This window comes from Peromyscus eremicus, chromosome 11 (assembly GCF_949786415.1).
Source record: "Peromyscus eremicus chromosome 11, PerEre_H2_v1, whole genome shotgun sequence".
Lineage (NCBI taxonomy): Eukaryota > Metazoa > Chordata > Mammalia > Rodentia > Cricetidae > Peromyscus > Peromyscus eremicus.
Window position 1 is genome coordinate 58,137,826 of NC_081427.1, and position 16,617 is coordinate 58,154,442.

At 42.5% G+C, this 16,617-nt stretch overlaps 1 pseudogene; it reads right to left on the reverse strand.

Moving 5' to 3' along the window:
* Window positions 1–16,617, reverse strand: part of LOC131921564 (sperm motility kinase 2B-like) — a 46,453-nt pseudogene continuing 29,836 nt past the window's right edge.

Here is a 16,617-nt window from a genome sequence, read left to right on the forward strand (position 1 = left end):
TCATTTAACAATGTAATGTGAACGTTGGTGGGCTTGGTCAAACGTTGGTGTCCTTCTGTGTCCTCTTTGACCTGCCTGCTGGCCATAGGCAGACACCTGACCATTAGTGGATGACCCTCTGAGCAATGTGCCAAGGGCAGGCTCACTACTCCTCCTCCTGGGTGGTAGAGGGAAAGCAACAGGATCCTCTAGGGAAGGGAATGGCGCCACCCCTGGAATCACGGGTTGAGCCAAGGTTGTGCAGGTAGGCCACTGGAGAGCCTGCCCTTTTAGTAAGCAATAAGATGCCGTGGTCTGGTTGAATTTTCTCTGTTGTAATGCATCTTTGATGTCCTGGGCTTGGAACCCAATGTGTTCCATGGCTTTCACAATTGCAGGGTCAGGCAAGTCAGGGACCATTTCTTCACAGTCGTTTGGGGAAGCCTCCATGTCTTTCCTAAGCCAGGGGTGTGTCATCACTTCATCCACTGTTGGCCTACACATGGGGTCAACTGTCATTAAGAGGCTAAGCAGGTCCCGGAGTTCTTCTGACAGGCCCAAGGGGACAGTATAATTCCCATTCACAATCTGATGTCGGAGCTCTGGTAGGGTGACACCACAAAATGGGCATTTTCTTACTACAATGAAATATAATATGACTCCCAATGCTCATATGTCGGCCTTGGGACCATCATAAAGTCCATTAAATAAGAGTTCAGGGGCACAAAAGGCATAAGGCCCAATGAAAAATCTAACCTTTTGTCCGGGCTTGACTTGGGTACCAAGGCCAAAGTCGATGATTTTGACTTTTCCGTTCCCATCCACCATGATGTTGTCTGGTTTCAGGTCCCGATGAATTATTCCATGCTCATGGCAGTAACTCATGGCACTTAGGATCCCCCGGGCATTGCCCTCCTGCAGGTGACCAGCCTTTTGGACGTACTTATAAAGTTGTTTTCCCTCAACCAGCTCCATGATGAGGTATGTTCTCTTCTCAGACTCAATCACTTGGACAAGTGAGATGATGTTGGGGTGGTTGATCATCTTCATAATATTTACCTCATTTGTGACCGGAAAGCACCACAGTTTCCCTTTTTTTTTTTTTTTTTTTTTTTTTGGTTTTTCGAGACAGGGTTTCTCTGTGTAGCTTTGCGCCTTTCCTGGGACTCACTTGGTAGCCCAGGCTGGCCTCGAACTCACAGAGATCCGCCTGGCTCTGCCTCCCGAGTGCTGGGATTAAAGGCGTGCGCCACCACCGCCCGGCAGTTTCCCTTTTTGAAGTACTTTGACAGCCACTGGGGTGCCTGTGAGGCAGTGGTGGGCCAGTTTTACTTCGGCAAAGTCTCCACGGCCAATGGTCTTCAAGATCACATACTGCGATTGGAAGCTTTCTGGATCCACGAGGCTGGAATTAGATCTGAGCCCTGCACGCTCCTCCATGAACTCTGTATAATCCTCTAAGAGATCTGCGTACTCCTCTACAAGATCTGCACATGCCTCTTCACAACAAGAGTACGTTATCAGTAACAAAGTATACATGCTACCTAAGAGAAAGAAAAAAGAAGAAAGAAATTGAAAATTGAAAATGAAAATGAAAATAATGAAAAAAAAGAATAGAAAACCTAAAATCCTATCAAACAACTACAACAACAAAATTCCAGAAAACCAAAACCACACACACACACACACACACACACACACACACACACACACACACACAAAGCCAAGAAAATCCAAATAAAAAACTAGCTGCAGGTCACTAGGAAGGAGGACCGCAGCTCAGCAACACTTAAGAATGAAGACCACTAATTGCTTAAGAAGAAAAACATACAAAAAAAAAAAACTACCATAGATAGGTAAACTGTGAGGTTTGTTGAATCCACAAAAGTAGAACCTATGACTTCAGAAAACCAACAGTTCGTTGTATGGGTTTCAGCGTCGCATATGACATGTATGTATTCACCACTGCAAGATCTTACAGAATAGTCCCTAAAAATCTGTGCTGTGCATATCCAGCCTTCCTGCCCTCAATCCCCTGGCACCCCTACTCTTCCTACTGTTTCTATATAATGTCTTAGAGTTGGGACCACACAATATGTAGTCCAGACTGGCTTCTTTGACTTAGTAACAAGCATTTAATGTTCTTCTCTGTTTTTGTGTCTTGATAGCTCATTAACCTTCAGAGCTGAATGATATTTTAGTGTGTAGGTAGATGTTGGAACTATGGCTTATTTACTCACTGGTTGAAGGACTACTGATTTACAAGGTTATGCATTTCTAAATAAGCCAACATTCATCTACAGCCATTTAGTTTTTGTTTGTGAGACAGAGCCTCAATGTGTAATCCAGGCTTGGCCTTGAACTCATGATCCTCCTGCCTTTGCCTCTGGGTGCTGGCGTCACAGCAAGCCTCATTTGTGTGGTAACACATGCCTAGCTCATGTGCAGGTTTCCCTGGAGACATAATTTTCAGCTCCCTTGAGTAAATGAAGGATGGCAGGTTCTATGGAAGAGCATATTTAGGTTTTGTAAGAAGCTATTGTACTGTTTCCCAAAAGGTCTGTACCATTTTGTATTCCCACCAACAATAAATGAGAAGTCCTATTGCTTATAAAACGTCTTAAAAACCAACCCATAAGCTATCAGTAAATGAAGAAGTACCTGTCACATAGAGAGCAGCTTCTTCTCCCTCAGTTCATTCAAGTTGTTTTAGTATGCCTTTTCAATGGTTAAAATTTTACTCTGCAGGAAAGGATCTCTCAATATTTTATTGTTGATGCTGTATACTCACCCTTCTTCCCTCCCTCCCTACCTCCTGACCCCCCATTTATGCCCCCATTGCCCTAGCATATTTTGCAGGCAGGACAAATTGTAGGTCAAAGATTTCATTGATGGATTGGTGTTGACTTCTCTTTTGGTATCCTACAGAGGGCCTTTCCATGTCAAAGACACTGTAACATGGGGTGAAGGTTCTAGGTAGGCACCAGCTCAACCTCTCCATGTTCAACGAGATGTGTGGATGTTATCTTCAGCAATGAGGCTTTGCTGTCATTTTGTGGAGAGCAAACTGTTGTCTTGGCAACAGCCTGGGTTGTTTAAGGATTTCATGGGATCCTTCTGGGATAGCTAACTAGTGGACTGGCAGGCCAGTCCCTCATTTCTCAGCCTTGCTGTCTGGCAGACCCGCTGCCTGCCCTTCCTTCCTGTGCACGCTGGGGAGCTGACCCTTCAAACTGCGTTGTCTGGTTCCCTTGTCAGTTAGCTTCCGGTCAGCCAGAGTCACAAAAATATGGGAGAAGAAGAGAAGCAGTCTTAGGGCTTCTATTGCTGTGATGGAACACCATGGCTGAAATCAACTTGGGGAGGAAAGAGTTTATTTGGCTTACATATCCTGAAATACAGTCCATTCCGGGAAGCCATGACAGGAACTCAAACCAGATGGGAACCTGGAAGCAGGAGCTGATACAGAGGCCATGAAGAGGTGCTGCTTACTGGCTTGCTCCCCATAGCTTTCTCAGCTTGTTTTCTTACAGAACCCAGGGCCACCAGCCCAGGAATGGTACCACCCGAAATGGGCTGGGCCCTTCCTATCAATCACTAATTGAGAAAATGCCCTACAGGCTTGCCTGCAGCCTGATTTTATAAATGTGTTTTTTTCAATTGAGGTTCTCAGATGCCTCTAGCTTACGTCTATGTTTGGGTCAGGTGGTGCTAGATAACATCTTTAATCCCAGCACCTGGGAGGCAGAGCCAGGCAGATAGATCTCTGTGAGTTTGAGGCCAGCCTGGTCTACAGAGTGAGTTCCAGGACAGCAAGGGCTACACAGAGAGACCCTGTCTGAAAACAACAACAACAACAACAATAAAACTATCTTTAGAATAATTAGGAGAATAAGACCTATATATGAATAAGTCATATTACCTAATTAAAAGTCTCCTTTAAATGTATGCAGAAGTTGTTCTCAGCTATACAACAAATTCATGGCCAGCCTGGGCTACCTGAGAAACAAATAGACAAAATAGTTTCAAAGATGTGAACTTGATAAGTAATAAATTTTTAAAAATGAAATTAAAATATACAGAAGGCAGATTATGGCAAATGTTACTGTTTGTTGATTATACCTAACAAGTATACATGTAATCATTTTCTTCCAACTTTTATATGTATTTGAAAGTTTATTTTCAAAACAATTTTTAGAAGCCACACACATACACCTAACCTCAAAACAGTAAAACCTTTTAATGTTCTAGTCTGCTTCTTCAGTGTTCTTCAGAGTACAGACCCCAGTGCAAATGTTAAGCCCAGCTGGCCAAGTTCAACCTACAACCTGCTGATGTGTATGACTGCACATTTTTTTTTTTAAAAAAGCCACCCACTAATATCATGGATAAAGCTAATGGACTAACTTTCAATTAAAAGAAACAACAACGCTAATCTGGTAATCCTGAATACCAAGCAAAAGAAACCAAAAGAGAATAGTGGATTTTCAGGAAATGTACTTATTCAACTAGTCCCAGAACTTATTTGCATATCCCAGTGTGTAAGGAAAAGAAATTCTCTCCCTTCACCACTCCCAAACTCGACGTAAAAATGTTAGCATGCGTGCTGGCTAGTATTCTGCCAATTTGACAGAAGCTATAGTCATTCGAGAGGATGGGACCTCAATTAAAAGAATGTTCCTAATAGATCAGGCTGTAGACAAGACTATAGGGCGTTTTCTTAATTAATAATTTGGTGTGGGAGAGCCCAGACCATTGTGGGTAGTGCTACCTGGGCTGATTGTCCTGGGTTCTATAGGAAAGCAGTCTGAGCAAGCCATGAGCAGGCCAGTAAGTACCATCCTCCATGACCTCTGCATCAGCTCCTGCCTCCAGGTTCCTGCCCAGTTAGAGTTCCTGTCTTGACTTCCCTCAGTGATGGACTACAATGTGGAACTCTTCCCTCCCCAAGTTGCTTTGGTCATTGTGTTATCACAGGAATTGTGTCCCTAACTAGGACACCAAATTAACTTCTTTATAAGATGATTCACATGTTATGGTATCAGAAAATGACTTCCTTATACATCATGCCCATATCATAGAAATATTAAATTTTGCTGGGCAGTGATGGCACATGCCTTTAGTCCTAGCACTCAAGAGGCAGAAACAGGAGGATCTCTGCCTTTGAGGCCAGCCTGGTCTACAAAGTGATTTCAGGACAGCCAAGGCTACACAGAGAAACCTGGTCTCAAAAAAAAGGAAAGAGAGAGAGAGAGAGAGAGAGAGAGAGAGAGAGAGAGAGAGAGAGAGAAGAAAAGAAAAAGAAAAGAAAAGAAAAAGAAAAAGAAAAAGAAAAAGATTAAATTTTTTCACTTGTAAGGCTGATATAAAACTTCATCTGAGCCGGGCGGTGGTGACACACGCTTTTAATCCCAGCACTTGGGAGGCAGAGCCAGGCGGATCTCTGTGAGTTCGAGGCCAGCCTGGTCTACAGAGCGAGATCCAGGAAAGGCACAAAGCTACACAGAGAAACCCTGTCTCGAAAAAAAAACAAAAAACAAAAAACAAAAAACTTCATCTGTGACAAATTTTTGTTTTATTTATTTATTTATTTATTTATTTATTTATTTATTTATTTATTTATTTATTGGTTTTTCAAGACAGGGTTTCTCTGTGTAGTTTTGGAACCTGTCCTGGAACTCACTCTGTAGACCAGGCTGGCCTGGGGAAGTCACAGAGATCTGCCTGCCTCTGCCTCCGAGTGCTGGGATTAAAGGCGAGCACTACCACCAACTGGCAACAAATATTTTATTTATTTTATTTATTTATTTTTTTTTGAGACAGTGTCTCTCTATGTAGTTCTGGCTGCCTGGGGCTCACTATGTACACTAGGTTGGCCTTGAACTCGCAGAGGACCTCTTGCTTCAGCCTCCCAGGCACTGGGATTAAAGGTGTGCACCACCACGCCATGACAATTTCAGCATTGTTTATTGACCAGTTTGGTTGTGCAGGAGGAAGATGAGACATATGCTCTAGTGAAGTGATGACAGCTTATTGAGTGAGACAGGATTTCTCTCAAGGGCATTGCGAACCTGCACAGAAATACACAACAAGTGGTAGTCCTCTACCAAGTAAAGCTTGCCTGGGGATCAAAGGAAAAAGCCAGCCACTATATTAAACACAAAGGTCAGGTAGTGGTAGCACACACTAATCCTATCACTAAGGAGGCAGTCTCTGTGAGTTCAAGGCCACACAGGGAGCAGAGTCAGGCAGTGGTGGCACACTCCTTTAATCCCAGCACTTGAGATCTCATGTCTTTGCTTTAAAAGCACATATGCCTTTAATCTCAGAAGTGACAAGGCTGCGTGGAAAACGGTATATAAGGCGCAAGGAGACAGGAACTGAGCAGCAGTTCCACTGAGACCCTCAGGGGTGAGGACTCAGAGGCTCTCAGTCTGAGGATTCGCGGAAACAAGATCGGCTGAGGAGCTGGCGAGGTGAGGTTGGCTGTGGCTTGTTCTGTTTCTCTGATCTTTCATCTTTCACCCCAGTATCTGGCTCCAGGTCTTTTTTTTTTTTTAATTATTAAGACGATTTAAGATTCATATTATACACCCCCCTTTAGTTGAAGACATGACACTTGAAATACTTCCCCAAATCAGCCAAATAAAGAGCTCAGAGAATTGGTGGGATCCTCTCATAGTGGATTGCATTCTATCTGAAGGTGGTTAATGCCATTTACCTTATCTTTAAAAAAAATGTGTAGGTATCTTAGCAAAGAAAGTCTGGGTAGCTTGAACATATATAACTCTATATATGTTCATAGGATTGAATAAATGGTTTTGAACCAATTTTCATCAATCTAAATCATTTTTTTTATCTTGTGGGCAGATCCAATCTTTTGACATAGTGAAACAAGGTTGAAACTTCCGAAGTTTACATTCTAGAATTGTACAATTAAATTATAAAATATGCAGAAAAAGTAATACATTTTAAGTAAGTTTATGATTTTGTCTTTGGATTCCTTCATAGATATCCTTGGCCTCCTTTGGGCCATGGGCTATGGGTCCTTGTAGCCAGAAGGTTTCTCCAGTCCTGCCTGGGCCCTGCAGTTGGGCCGAATCTCTCCCACCCACATCCCGCAGCCACTTGGTCCCAAATAAATACACAGAGGCTTATATTATATTCAAACTATATGGCCAAATGGCTCAGGCTTCTCGCTAGCTAGCTCTTACAACTTAACCTATTTCTATTAATCTATAAGTTGCCAAGTGGCCATGGCATTACCTGTGTGCCATTATATGCTACTCCCTGGATGGCAGGATGGCATCTCTACCAACTCTTGTTTTTTCTTCTCACTATCTCTCTTGGGTTTTCTTTCCTGGCTACATCCTGCCCTGCCATAGGCCAATGCAGCTTTATTTATCAACCAATCAGAGCAATACATATTCGCAGAGTACAGAAAGACATCCCACAGCAGGTCAGTGTCTTAGTTTGTTTTCTATTGCTGTGGCCATGATCAACAACTTAAAAAAGAAAGCGTTTATTTGGAGCTTACAGTTTCAGAGGGTTAGAGTCCATGACCATCATAACAAGGACCTTGGCAGCAGGCAGACATGGTGCTGGAGCAGTAGGTAAAAGCTCACTTCTTGAGACACAACCACAAGGCAGAGAGAGACACTAGAAGTGGTGTCAGTCTTTTGAAATCTCAAAGACCACCGGCTGTGACACACTTCCTTTAACAAGACCACAACTCCTAATCCTTCCCGAACAGTTCTACCAACTGAGGGCTGTTCTTCAATCATATGAGGCTATGGGGGCATTCTCATTCAATCTACCACAGTTGGATACACCTGAAACTAATCTAAATGTCTTCATTTAGATTATAAATTCTCCAAGGGCAAAAACAATATCTTATGCCTCTGTGGATGGCACAATGTCCTACAGATTCAATGACATATATTGTAAATATATTTGCAATAAAGATAATTTATTGGAATAAAAACATCAGAAACTGCAAAATCTGCCAACTGAACAGAATTTTGGGAAGATAATAAAGTTCTTTATAGCGTTTTATATTGCTCAAGTAGGTTCTGTTGTTTGAGCAGTTTAGCAGAGGTTATAACATTTACTTAACTCAAAGGTATGAAGACTAATAGAGAAGATTTTATTTTCCCTTCATAATTGTTATCAATATGATAAAATTGTCCTAAATCTGTCATTCTGGTCACATTAGCATACACAGTTACTGGGAAGCCCATATGATACAGTCCCCTACTATTTATGTTTCTTGAAGGTTAGGATTAACGGGGAGGGCTTGCATTCATTAAAATAAAATTGTACTAGAAATATAACCTGACCTCATTCCTAAGAGCATCTCTTGTCGACTCTGTGCAGCAATTCCAGCTGTAGGCAGCAGAGGTAGTTGTTCTCACAGAAAACAGGAGACACTAATTACTCGTGTTTTAGTTTCTTTCCTAATTCTCATTTCAGATGTTGAAATCCTGTAAATTATTGCTCTTTTGTGCTATTGTTTCTTTCTTCATTTCTTCTGTCCTTTCTTGAGCAGGGATGTTTTGCCAGACAGGCCAACCCTATCATTCATCTGTGTTGGCTCACTTGGTAACTCATTGCTTCCTCCATTACCATGACAAACATGAACATCCCAGAGTGGACAGTGTTATCATTACCCCCACTTCATGAAATGACTGTTTTTATGGGTCCTGCAAGAAGATTTTAAATTCCACTTGACAAACACTGAGTGTTGCCATGTGCTGTGGAAGGCAGCGTGGGAAGAATGAAGATGGACAAGTGTTTTAGAAATTTAAGCCGACAGTCTGTGGATAATGAGTACAAACATTCACCTCTGGAGAGGAACTGACTCCATAATGTGACTGTCTTGGGCCCACTGTGTGCTGAGGTAAGACTCTAGTGTTAACATTCAAAAGGAAAAGCACCAAATGCATATTGACCTATGTGGTCCCTCCTATCTCCTCCCACTGAGGTGGCTCCTGGAGCTGTTAGCTCTACTGACTGCATATAGAGTGGAATTTCAGGCACATTATCTCGCCACTCTCATCCTTAATTGCTCCAATAGGAAAACAAATCTAACTATACAAACTCCAGAAGACTGTAGTGATGCCCAGATGAAATGGAGGATGTGAAAGTATCTCCACAGTGTCTAGCACCTATAGGTGCTCAGTAAATAGTAGCTTTTTTTTCTGTTTTTGAAGGTCTCCCAGCAGCATGCTCCTTTGGAATATCTAGACTTTCTGAACCAAAATGAAATATGAAAAAGATAACTCTAAGCTGCTGCCAGATAATTTAGGCTGCTACTGAAAATGTGCTGACTTCAAAGCTTATGAAATATGCATATACAAGTAAATATTATATACTGTATAAAAGTATTTAGCATGTACATATATACATATATGCATTTATGTGTTAGCATGCACATAATTCTTTTTATTTAACATGCACATAATGTTCTTTTCATCTCATCTTAATTCCTATTAGCACTCCAAAAATCACCACACATGTTGCCTTTTTTTTTTTACACTTGAGGACAGTTTTACTAGAGTTTAAAAGAAAAATGACACAGCAGGCAAGTTAGAAATCTTGGCAGCTGCCTGGAGGAGGGAGATAGAGAAAGAGAAAGGCCATACTGTTCAAGTTAAGCCAGCAAGGAACTCAACGGCATGGTGGAGAGGGGAGCATCAGAGAAAGAGTGAGGAAGCCAAGGAACCAGACAAAGCGCACTTGAGCTCTGGCCGGTGTCTGAAGGAAGGACAAAAGAGAAGAAAAAAACAACAACATTATACTTTTCTGAGTCAAGACTCAGAAAAAAAAAACAGGCAAATTCAACAGAACCTCGTGGACTTCTGGACTACGCTAGGGATCAGGAATTCTGGGAAGGAAATGTACATTACCTCATTAAAGGGCTAATTATTGCTCCCATCGCTTTAGCACGGCTTAAGGTGAACCCATCTTACTGAAGGATTCCCTTGGCCAGATGACAGACCAGCCCAGCAGGATTGCCTCCTATGGGAGGACACGACGGCATGTCTCCACCATGGTCGATGTTATTCTTTTAGCTAGAGGGTAGCATCTTCCCCTTAATGGGCCTTCAATGGTACTGTAACATTTCCCCTCTAAAGAGGTAACCCTAAAGTCATTTAGGAACTAGACCAGGGATCAGAGTCCCCAAATACCTCCAGCACCTTAGTTTTGGCTTGTGGCCGAGAACATGAATTGAGGCCCCCATGTCTCATTTCTAACTCCTGTTCTCCATTATTCCTGACGACCTGAACTGTCGGTTAGAGGATGGGGGTGCCTGGATCTTGCTTCTTCCTGATGGGTGGCTTTTTCAGGTGTGACACTTGGGAGTACCCCTTCAGTAGCAGTAACTAGGAGACCTTGAAAATTCATCAACAGCTCCATTTGTGTGACAGTCAGACGGAGGGAGAGAGGAAGCCTGGCCTGGAACATGGAAAGAGATGTGAGGGAGGAGTTAAAGCCAATGTATTAACTTGAAAACCCCAAGGCGAGGAACCAGAAGGAGCTAGGAGAGGGGATAGTGTTTACAAACCCACTGGGATCTCTTGATGGACACACAGAGCCTCCACCCATTATACTTTCCTTCCTTTGTTTGCCTTTGGCTGCCCAGGCTGGACTTAGGAGTGATGAGCCCAGGAGTGGCCTCGGTGGCTTCTAGAGATGGAGAGAGAAGAAATTCAACTATCATTCAATTTTCATGTTAAAAATTGAATCATTGAATCATCTCTCTTGGCTGCAAGTAGGCACTGCAGTGTTGAATTGAGCCAAGCTCATGGTGTCCTATATTTGGACAACATTTTCTGTACAAAGAGGAAACTTTTCAGTGAAGAACGGCTGTCTACATAACATCTCATAGGGATTTAATGTCTGGGGAGTGTGCTCCTTTGGACTGTTAAACAGAGCAATCGTTTTCATCTTGGGTTATACTTTCTTGTTGGATGTTTAGGTCCATGTAGGTGACCAAAAGTAACAGTTTTCTTTTTCACTACCGAGGCCAGCTGAGGATCTGGTCCTCATGGGTCACCTGGGTTGGAGAGAAGTCCCAGGCTCTGTTAGCTCTTCTTTTTACCAGCTGTTTCATTTGTAGAAAACAAGTCAGAGACCTGGCTTGACCAAGGCTTTACCCGGCAGAATTGAGGACCTTTCTCTCTGAGTCCACCCCCTGTGGTACAGTAGACCCAAAGTCTGTTTCCTACTGAGGACCCTAAACTTGTGAGATTCAGCTGCTAACTGAACACGCTCAGGAGATACACCAGCAAGGAGGTCTGACCCGAGATGAAGGGCATAGCAAAGCACACAACTACTGATAAAGGAGTAATTTAGGTAGGACCCTGGGAGAAGAGAAGGAACAATAAGAATGCCATTTTAATACATTTCATTTTCTGATACATGAAAGATGTCCAAGAGAGAATCAGTTTTTTCTCTTTAATCACCCTTACTATAGCCAATTACAGTGAAATCTTTTTAAGACATTGCCAAAGAGATGGTGACTGCACTCTACTAAAGAAGTGTTTGTTTTTATCATATCCATGACAAGCTGCGTTGGTTTACCATAGTGGAAGAGACACAGAATGTGCTATGTATTTGAAAGCAAATGATGGATTACTCCACTGTTTTATCCCTGGAATCAGAAGGAATTCGTACATGATTAAGCAGAAAGCATATCTTTTAGTTATACTGATTACGTGCTCAGTTAAATGTAAATCCAATAGCTGCCTGTGGAGGTGCACACCTGTATCTCCAGCATTTGGGAACCTGAACCACGAGGATGGTTTCAAGTTGGAGCTCAGCCTGGACTATAGAGTGAGTTCTAGGCCAGTCTCAGAAATATAGTGAGACTGTTTTGAAACACCAACCACTAAACAATAAGCTAATTCATTACGGAAGAATATCTGGCGTACACAACACAAATTTTCTATAGAAGACATATTAAGGAAAATATTTATTTTACTTTTATTGAAATGCAAGAATACCATAAAAAATGAAATAGCAAGTATCATCATAATTATATTGCTTTGGAATATCTTTACCAAAAGTATAGTTCCCTGGAATTTTTTTATTAGTGAAACTTTTGTATAACAAGACAGTATTTTACAATGAAAATGTGTGACTTGGCTTGGTTGTTCCTACTGAGCTCAATCACCAGAGCCCAACAGCGCTAAAACAGCTAAGCTGGAAGTCATATTGACCACTTATTCATGAAAATATAATTTTCATGATCATTTGACTGTTTTGTTTGTTTGTTTGTTTTGTTTTTTGCATAGGGCTTACTTTCCTGCTTAGGAATTATCATTCCTAATTAGAAAATCTTACACCAAACAATTTTGTATTTTGATATGTGGTAGCAAAAATATTACTCTGAAGTGGCTAGAAGGCAAAACTGAGCAACTCTTGGGGCCCAGGGAGATGGTAAGATTTCACTCTCCTCTCATGAGGAGAGTGAGTCAGAAGCACAGACTACTCTCGACTGTTTTTGCTGTTTTCCCTGGCACCACAGTGAGGCACAGATACTGGAATATTGAGCACTTCAGGCAAGAGCCAAGTTAATTTAAATTTTTATTGCTACATTTAGTCCTTGGCTTTAAACAAACCAAAAAAGAACCCTCAGAACAAAGTCATTTAGTAAATCATGATACCAATCAAATCACGGGCCAAACTGCAGCGCTTGGCTCTTCTTGGCTTCCTGTTGTTGTTGTCAAGACTTAAGATAATTGAACTGACGCGCGATCTTTTACAGAGATGGAGTCGCGAGAGTGTTCTCTTGGTGAGGCTGACACTGGGGTACAGAGATGGGCTCTCTTCCCACTTTCAGCTGGGCTGACTTTGCAAGGCTCCCTTCTTGCTCCGATTGCCCTTTGGATGATTAGCATTGGTTCTAAGCTCTGGGTCCACGGGCTGATCAATTTGGTGAGGCTCCAGTAAACGTGTGAGGCAGTTCAGATCAATGGCTATCAAAAATTCTATGAATCCTTGGATGAGCTATCAGTGAAATGGAATGTTGGTCATAATGAAGGAGAGAGATGAGCCGGGGGGGGGGGCGGAGGGGGGGTAACTGTTGTTATAAAGACTGAACAGGTTGATGCAGACAAAGAATTGCCTAGTGTCTGCAGTAGGGTAACTACCCAGGAAATATTTTGCTATTGCTACTACTTATGAATATTCACTCTGTTCACTAGAGGAACATATAGTAGAAGGCAAAATATTTTAAATAAATAGAAATGTATTATTTTTTTCTTATCTGTTAGGTGCTCATAAAAGAGAATTCAAGTTTAAGATTTCATCTGAAATGTTAAAATGGTTGCACTCTGTTTAAACAATTTGAAAAGTGCTGTTACAGAAGATGTATGTAAAAGCTATAAAAAGAATAGTGTCTCCCAGTGTTCATAGTGAGGGGCCACCCAGGGGAGCATGGGAAACCTACTAGTATCCCCACCTTGACGAAGAATGAATTGACCTTTAGGCTTCACATCCTGTGCCGAGGCTAGTCCCACCTCCTCCTCTTGTGCTTCAGCCAATCTCTAGGCTTCCATTAGGATATTCCCTATCTGTGTGCACCCACAGGACCCTTTATGCTGCCTATACACCACCCCACTTCAAACCCAGACTTCTCACACCCACCTCCAGGGTCTAGCCTGGCAAATGCTCCGACCTCCACATCCATGCAGTTTCTGCAGCCGAGCCAAGCAGGAGACAGAATGTCAGATCTCAAAGATAAAATAAAGGGCCTAGACCAAACAAATGAACAAGGAATGTGAAAACAAAATTCTAACACGGGAAAGAAATGCACAGGAAATGTGAGACACCATGAAAAAAAATACAAACATTTGAATTATAAGCATAGATGAGGAAGGAGAGTCCTAAGTCAGTGGCATGTACGATTGCCAGGTTAGGGGAGCTGGGGAGCCATAGAAAGGGGAGTAGCAGGGTACAAGCAATCTGATGGGGGGGGGGAATGGGGCATTCCTTAGGGAGGGGGAGGGAGGTAAACACAGGGAAAGGAGGGAGATGGTAAAATAACAATATGGATGTCTGAAAAATCAGCAGGGAATCATGCTATTAGCTATTTACCTAAAAAGCCTATAATGTACATAATTCAGTGTAAAATATACATATAGAGTTTGAATGAACTTGTCTCATCTGGGCTGACAGTGCTCTCTCCAAACACCAAAGGCCATCTAACAAAAACTCTAATGACATGAGAAGCCCCCCTTTGACTTGTTGGCCAGGGCTGTCTAGGAGACTCCCCAGACTATCGCTGTCGCCCTTGGCTACCCAGCAGAGGTGGAAGGTAAGTGCCTATTGCTGGAGACATCATGCACTTCAGAAACAGAGCCGAGAGATTCCTGAGCTGGAACTGACCTGAAACCACATCAACAACCAGTAAGGCACGATAACCGTAAGGGTACAGTAGTGTCGGACACACCTTGGTGGTAACCAGCAGCTCTCTAATTGAACTTAAGACCCACTCAATGGGGGGGATACCATGCCAGGTACTGAAAAGCTAGCTAACTATTCAGTGCTGGTGAAATCATGGTTACTGGAGGAGAATCACCCCTTTTCAAGAAAGCTTCTCTTTGCAATGGAAAGAGGTCACTACAGAAAACCACAGTCAATCAAAATGCAGGGTTGTGAAACCCATCCCAATGGATACATCCATAAAACACTCCCACACCTCAGGCTCCAGGAACATTGTGGAACAGGACTGAGAAATGCTGTGGGATGTTCTGTATGTTAAATGTGTTGCTCTGATTGGTTAATAAACACTGATTGGCTAATAGCCAGGCAGGAAGTATAGGCAGGACAAGGAGAGAGGAGAATTCTGGGAAGTGGAAGGCTGAGGCAGAGAGATGCTGCCAGCCGCCACAATGAGAAGCAACATGTTAAGATACCGGTAAGCCATGAGCTATGTGGCAACTTATAGATTAATAGAAATGGGTTAATTTAAGATGTAAGAACTAGATAACAAGAAGCCTGCCATGGCCATACAGTTTGTAAGCAATATAAGTCTCTGTGTGTTTACTCAGTTGGGTCTGAGCAGCTGCGGGACTGGCGGGTGAGAAAGATTTGTCCTCACTGTGGGCCAGGCAGGACTGGAGAAAACTTTGCTACACAGAAAGATGGAAAGACTTGGAGGATCAGGGAATTTGCTCTGAGGTTGTATCTCCTAGTAGCATCAGGAGCTATATCCATAAAGTCTTAACAACATGCCCATGCAGACAATGTGCTGAACAAGGATGACACCAATGGACGTGCAAACTGGACAAGGAAAAGCCCATGAAACCTCATCTCTACACAAAGAACTATAGGCGGCTGAATAAAGCTGTAAGTGGAAGAAGTGGTCCTCCCCAGGGAAGAGTACACCAAGTTGTAGCATGAATCTTAGAGAGTCTTATTAATAAAATCAAACCTGAGGCCAGTTATTGGGGTGAACACTGGAAGATCAGAGTGACAGAATAAGCCACAGCTAACCTCACCTGGCCAACAGCTCAGCTGGTCTTGTTTCCTCAGACTGGAAGCCTCTGTGTCATCATATTTGAATGGCTCTCAGCTGAACTGTGCTCCTCAAAACCTAAAAGCTTAACCAGCCAAATGCTTCTAGTTTCTGGTCTCCACGCCTTATATATCTTTCTGTTTTTGCCATCACTCCCTGGGATTAAAGACTCGCTTTCTGGGATTAAAGGCGTGAGTCACTATGCTTGGCTGTATCCTTGAACAGATGGATTTCTGCCTCTGGGATGCTAGGATTAAAGGCGTGTGCTACCATTGCCTACCCTAAGTATCTAGTGGCTTTTCTGTTCTCTGACCCCAGATAAGTTTATTAGGGTACACAATATTTTGGGGAACACAATACCACCACACCAAGTGATTGTCCAGTGCCAAACAGCCAGCCCTGAAAACATACAAACAAGAAACATTCTACAGACTCAACAGGTTATATTTAGGAATACCTATGTATATACAAATACATACATGTGTGCAATAACAATTGATAAACAAAGAGACCAGGAATCTGCAGGAGAGTAGGAGATGTATGTTAGGGGACTCTAGAGCACTGGTTCTCAACCTCCCTAATGCTTGAGCCTTTAAGACAGTTCCTCATGTTGTGATGACCCCCAACCATAAAGTTATTTTTGTTGACACTTCATAAATGTAATTTTGCTACTGTTATGAATCATAATGTAAATATCTGGTATGCAGGATATCTGATCTGAGATCCCTGTGGAAGGGTCCTTCCACCCCCAAAGTGGTTGTGATCCGAAGGTTGAGAACGCCTTGTTTGGAGGGGAAAAAGAGGTGGGGAAATGTTGAAATTACATTACAATTTCAAAAATAAACATAAAGGGGGGAGGAAGAGAAATGTCTCCCTCCATCAGGTTATCAGAAAGGGTTTTAAAAAGGCATGAATTTGGGAGGATGATGTGTTGATGGGGATACAGGAGGAGTTTGATGGGGAAACAGGGTGGATATGATCATATTTCATTGTAAACATGTATAAAATGCTCAAAGAATAAAAAAAAATATGCGGGGTGGTGGTGGAACTCACCTTTAATCTCAGCACTTGGAAGGCAGAAGCAGATGGATCTCTGTGAGTTCAAGGCCAGC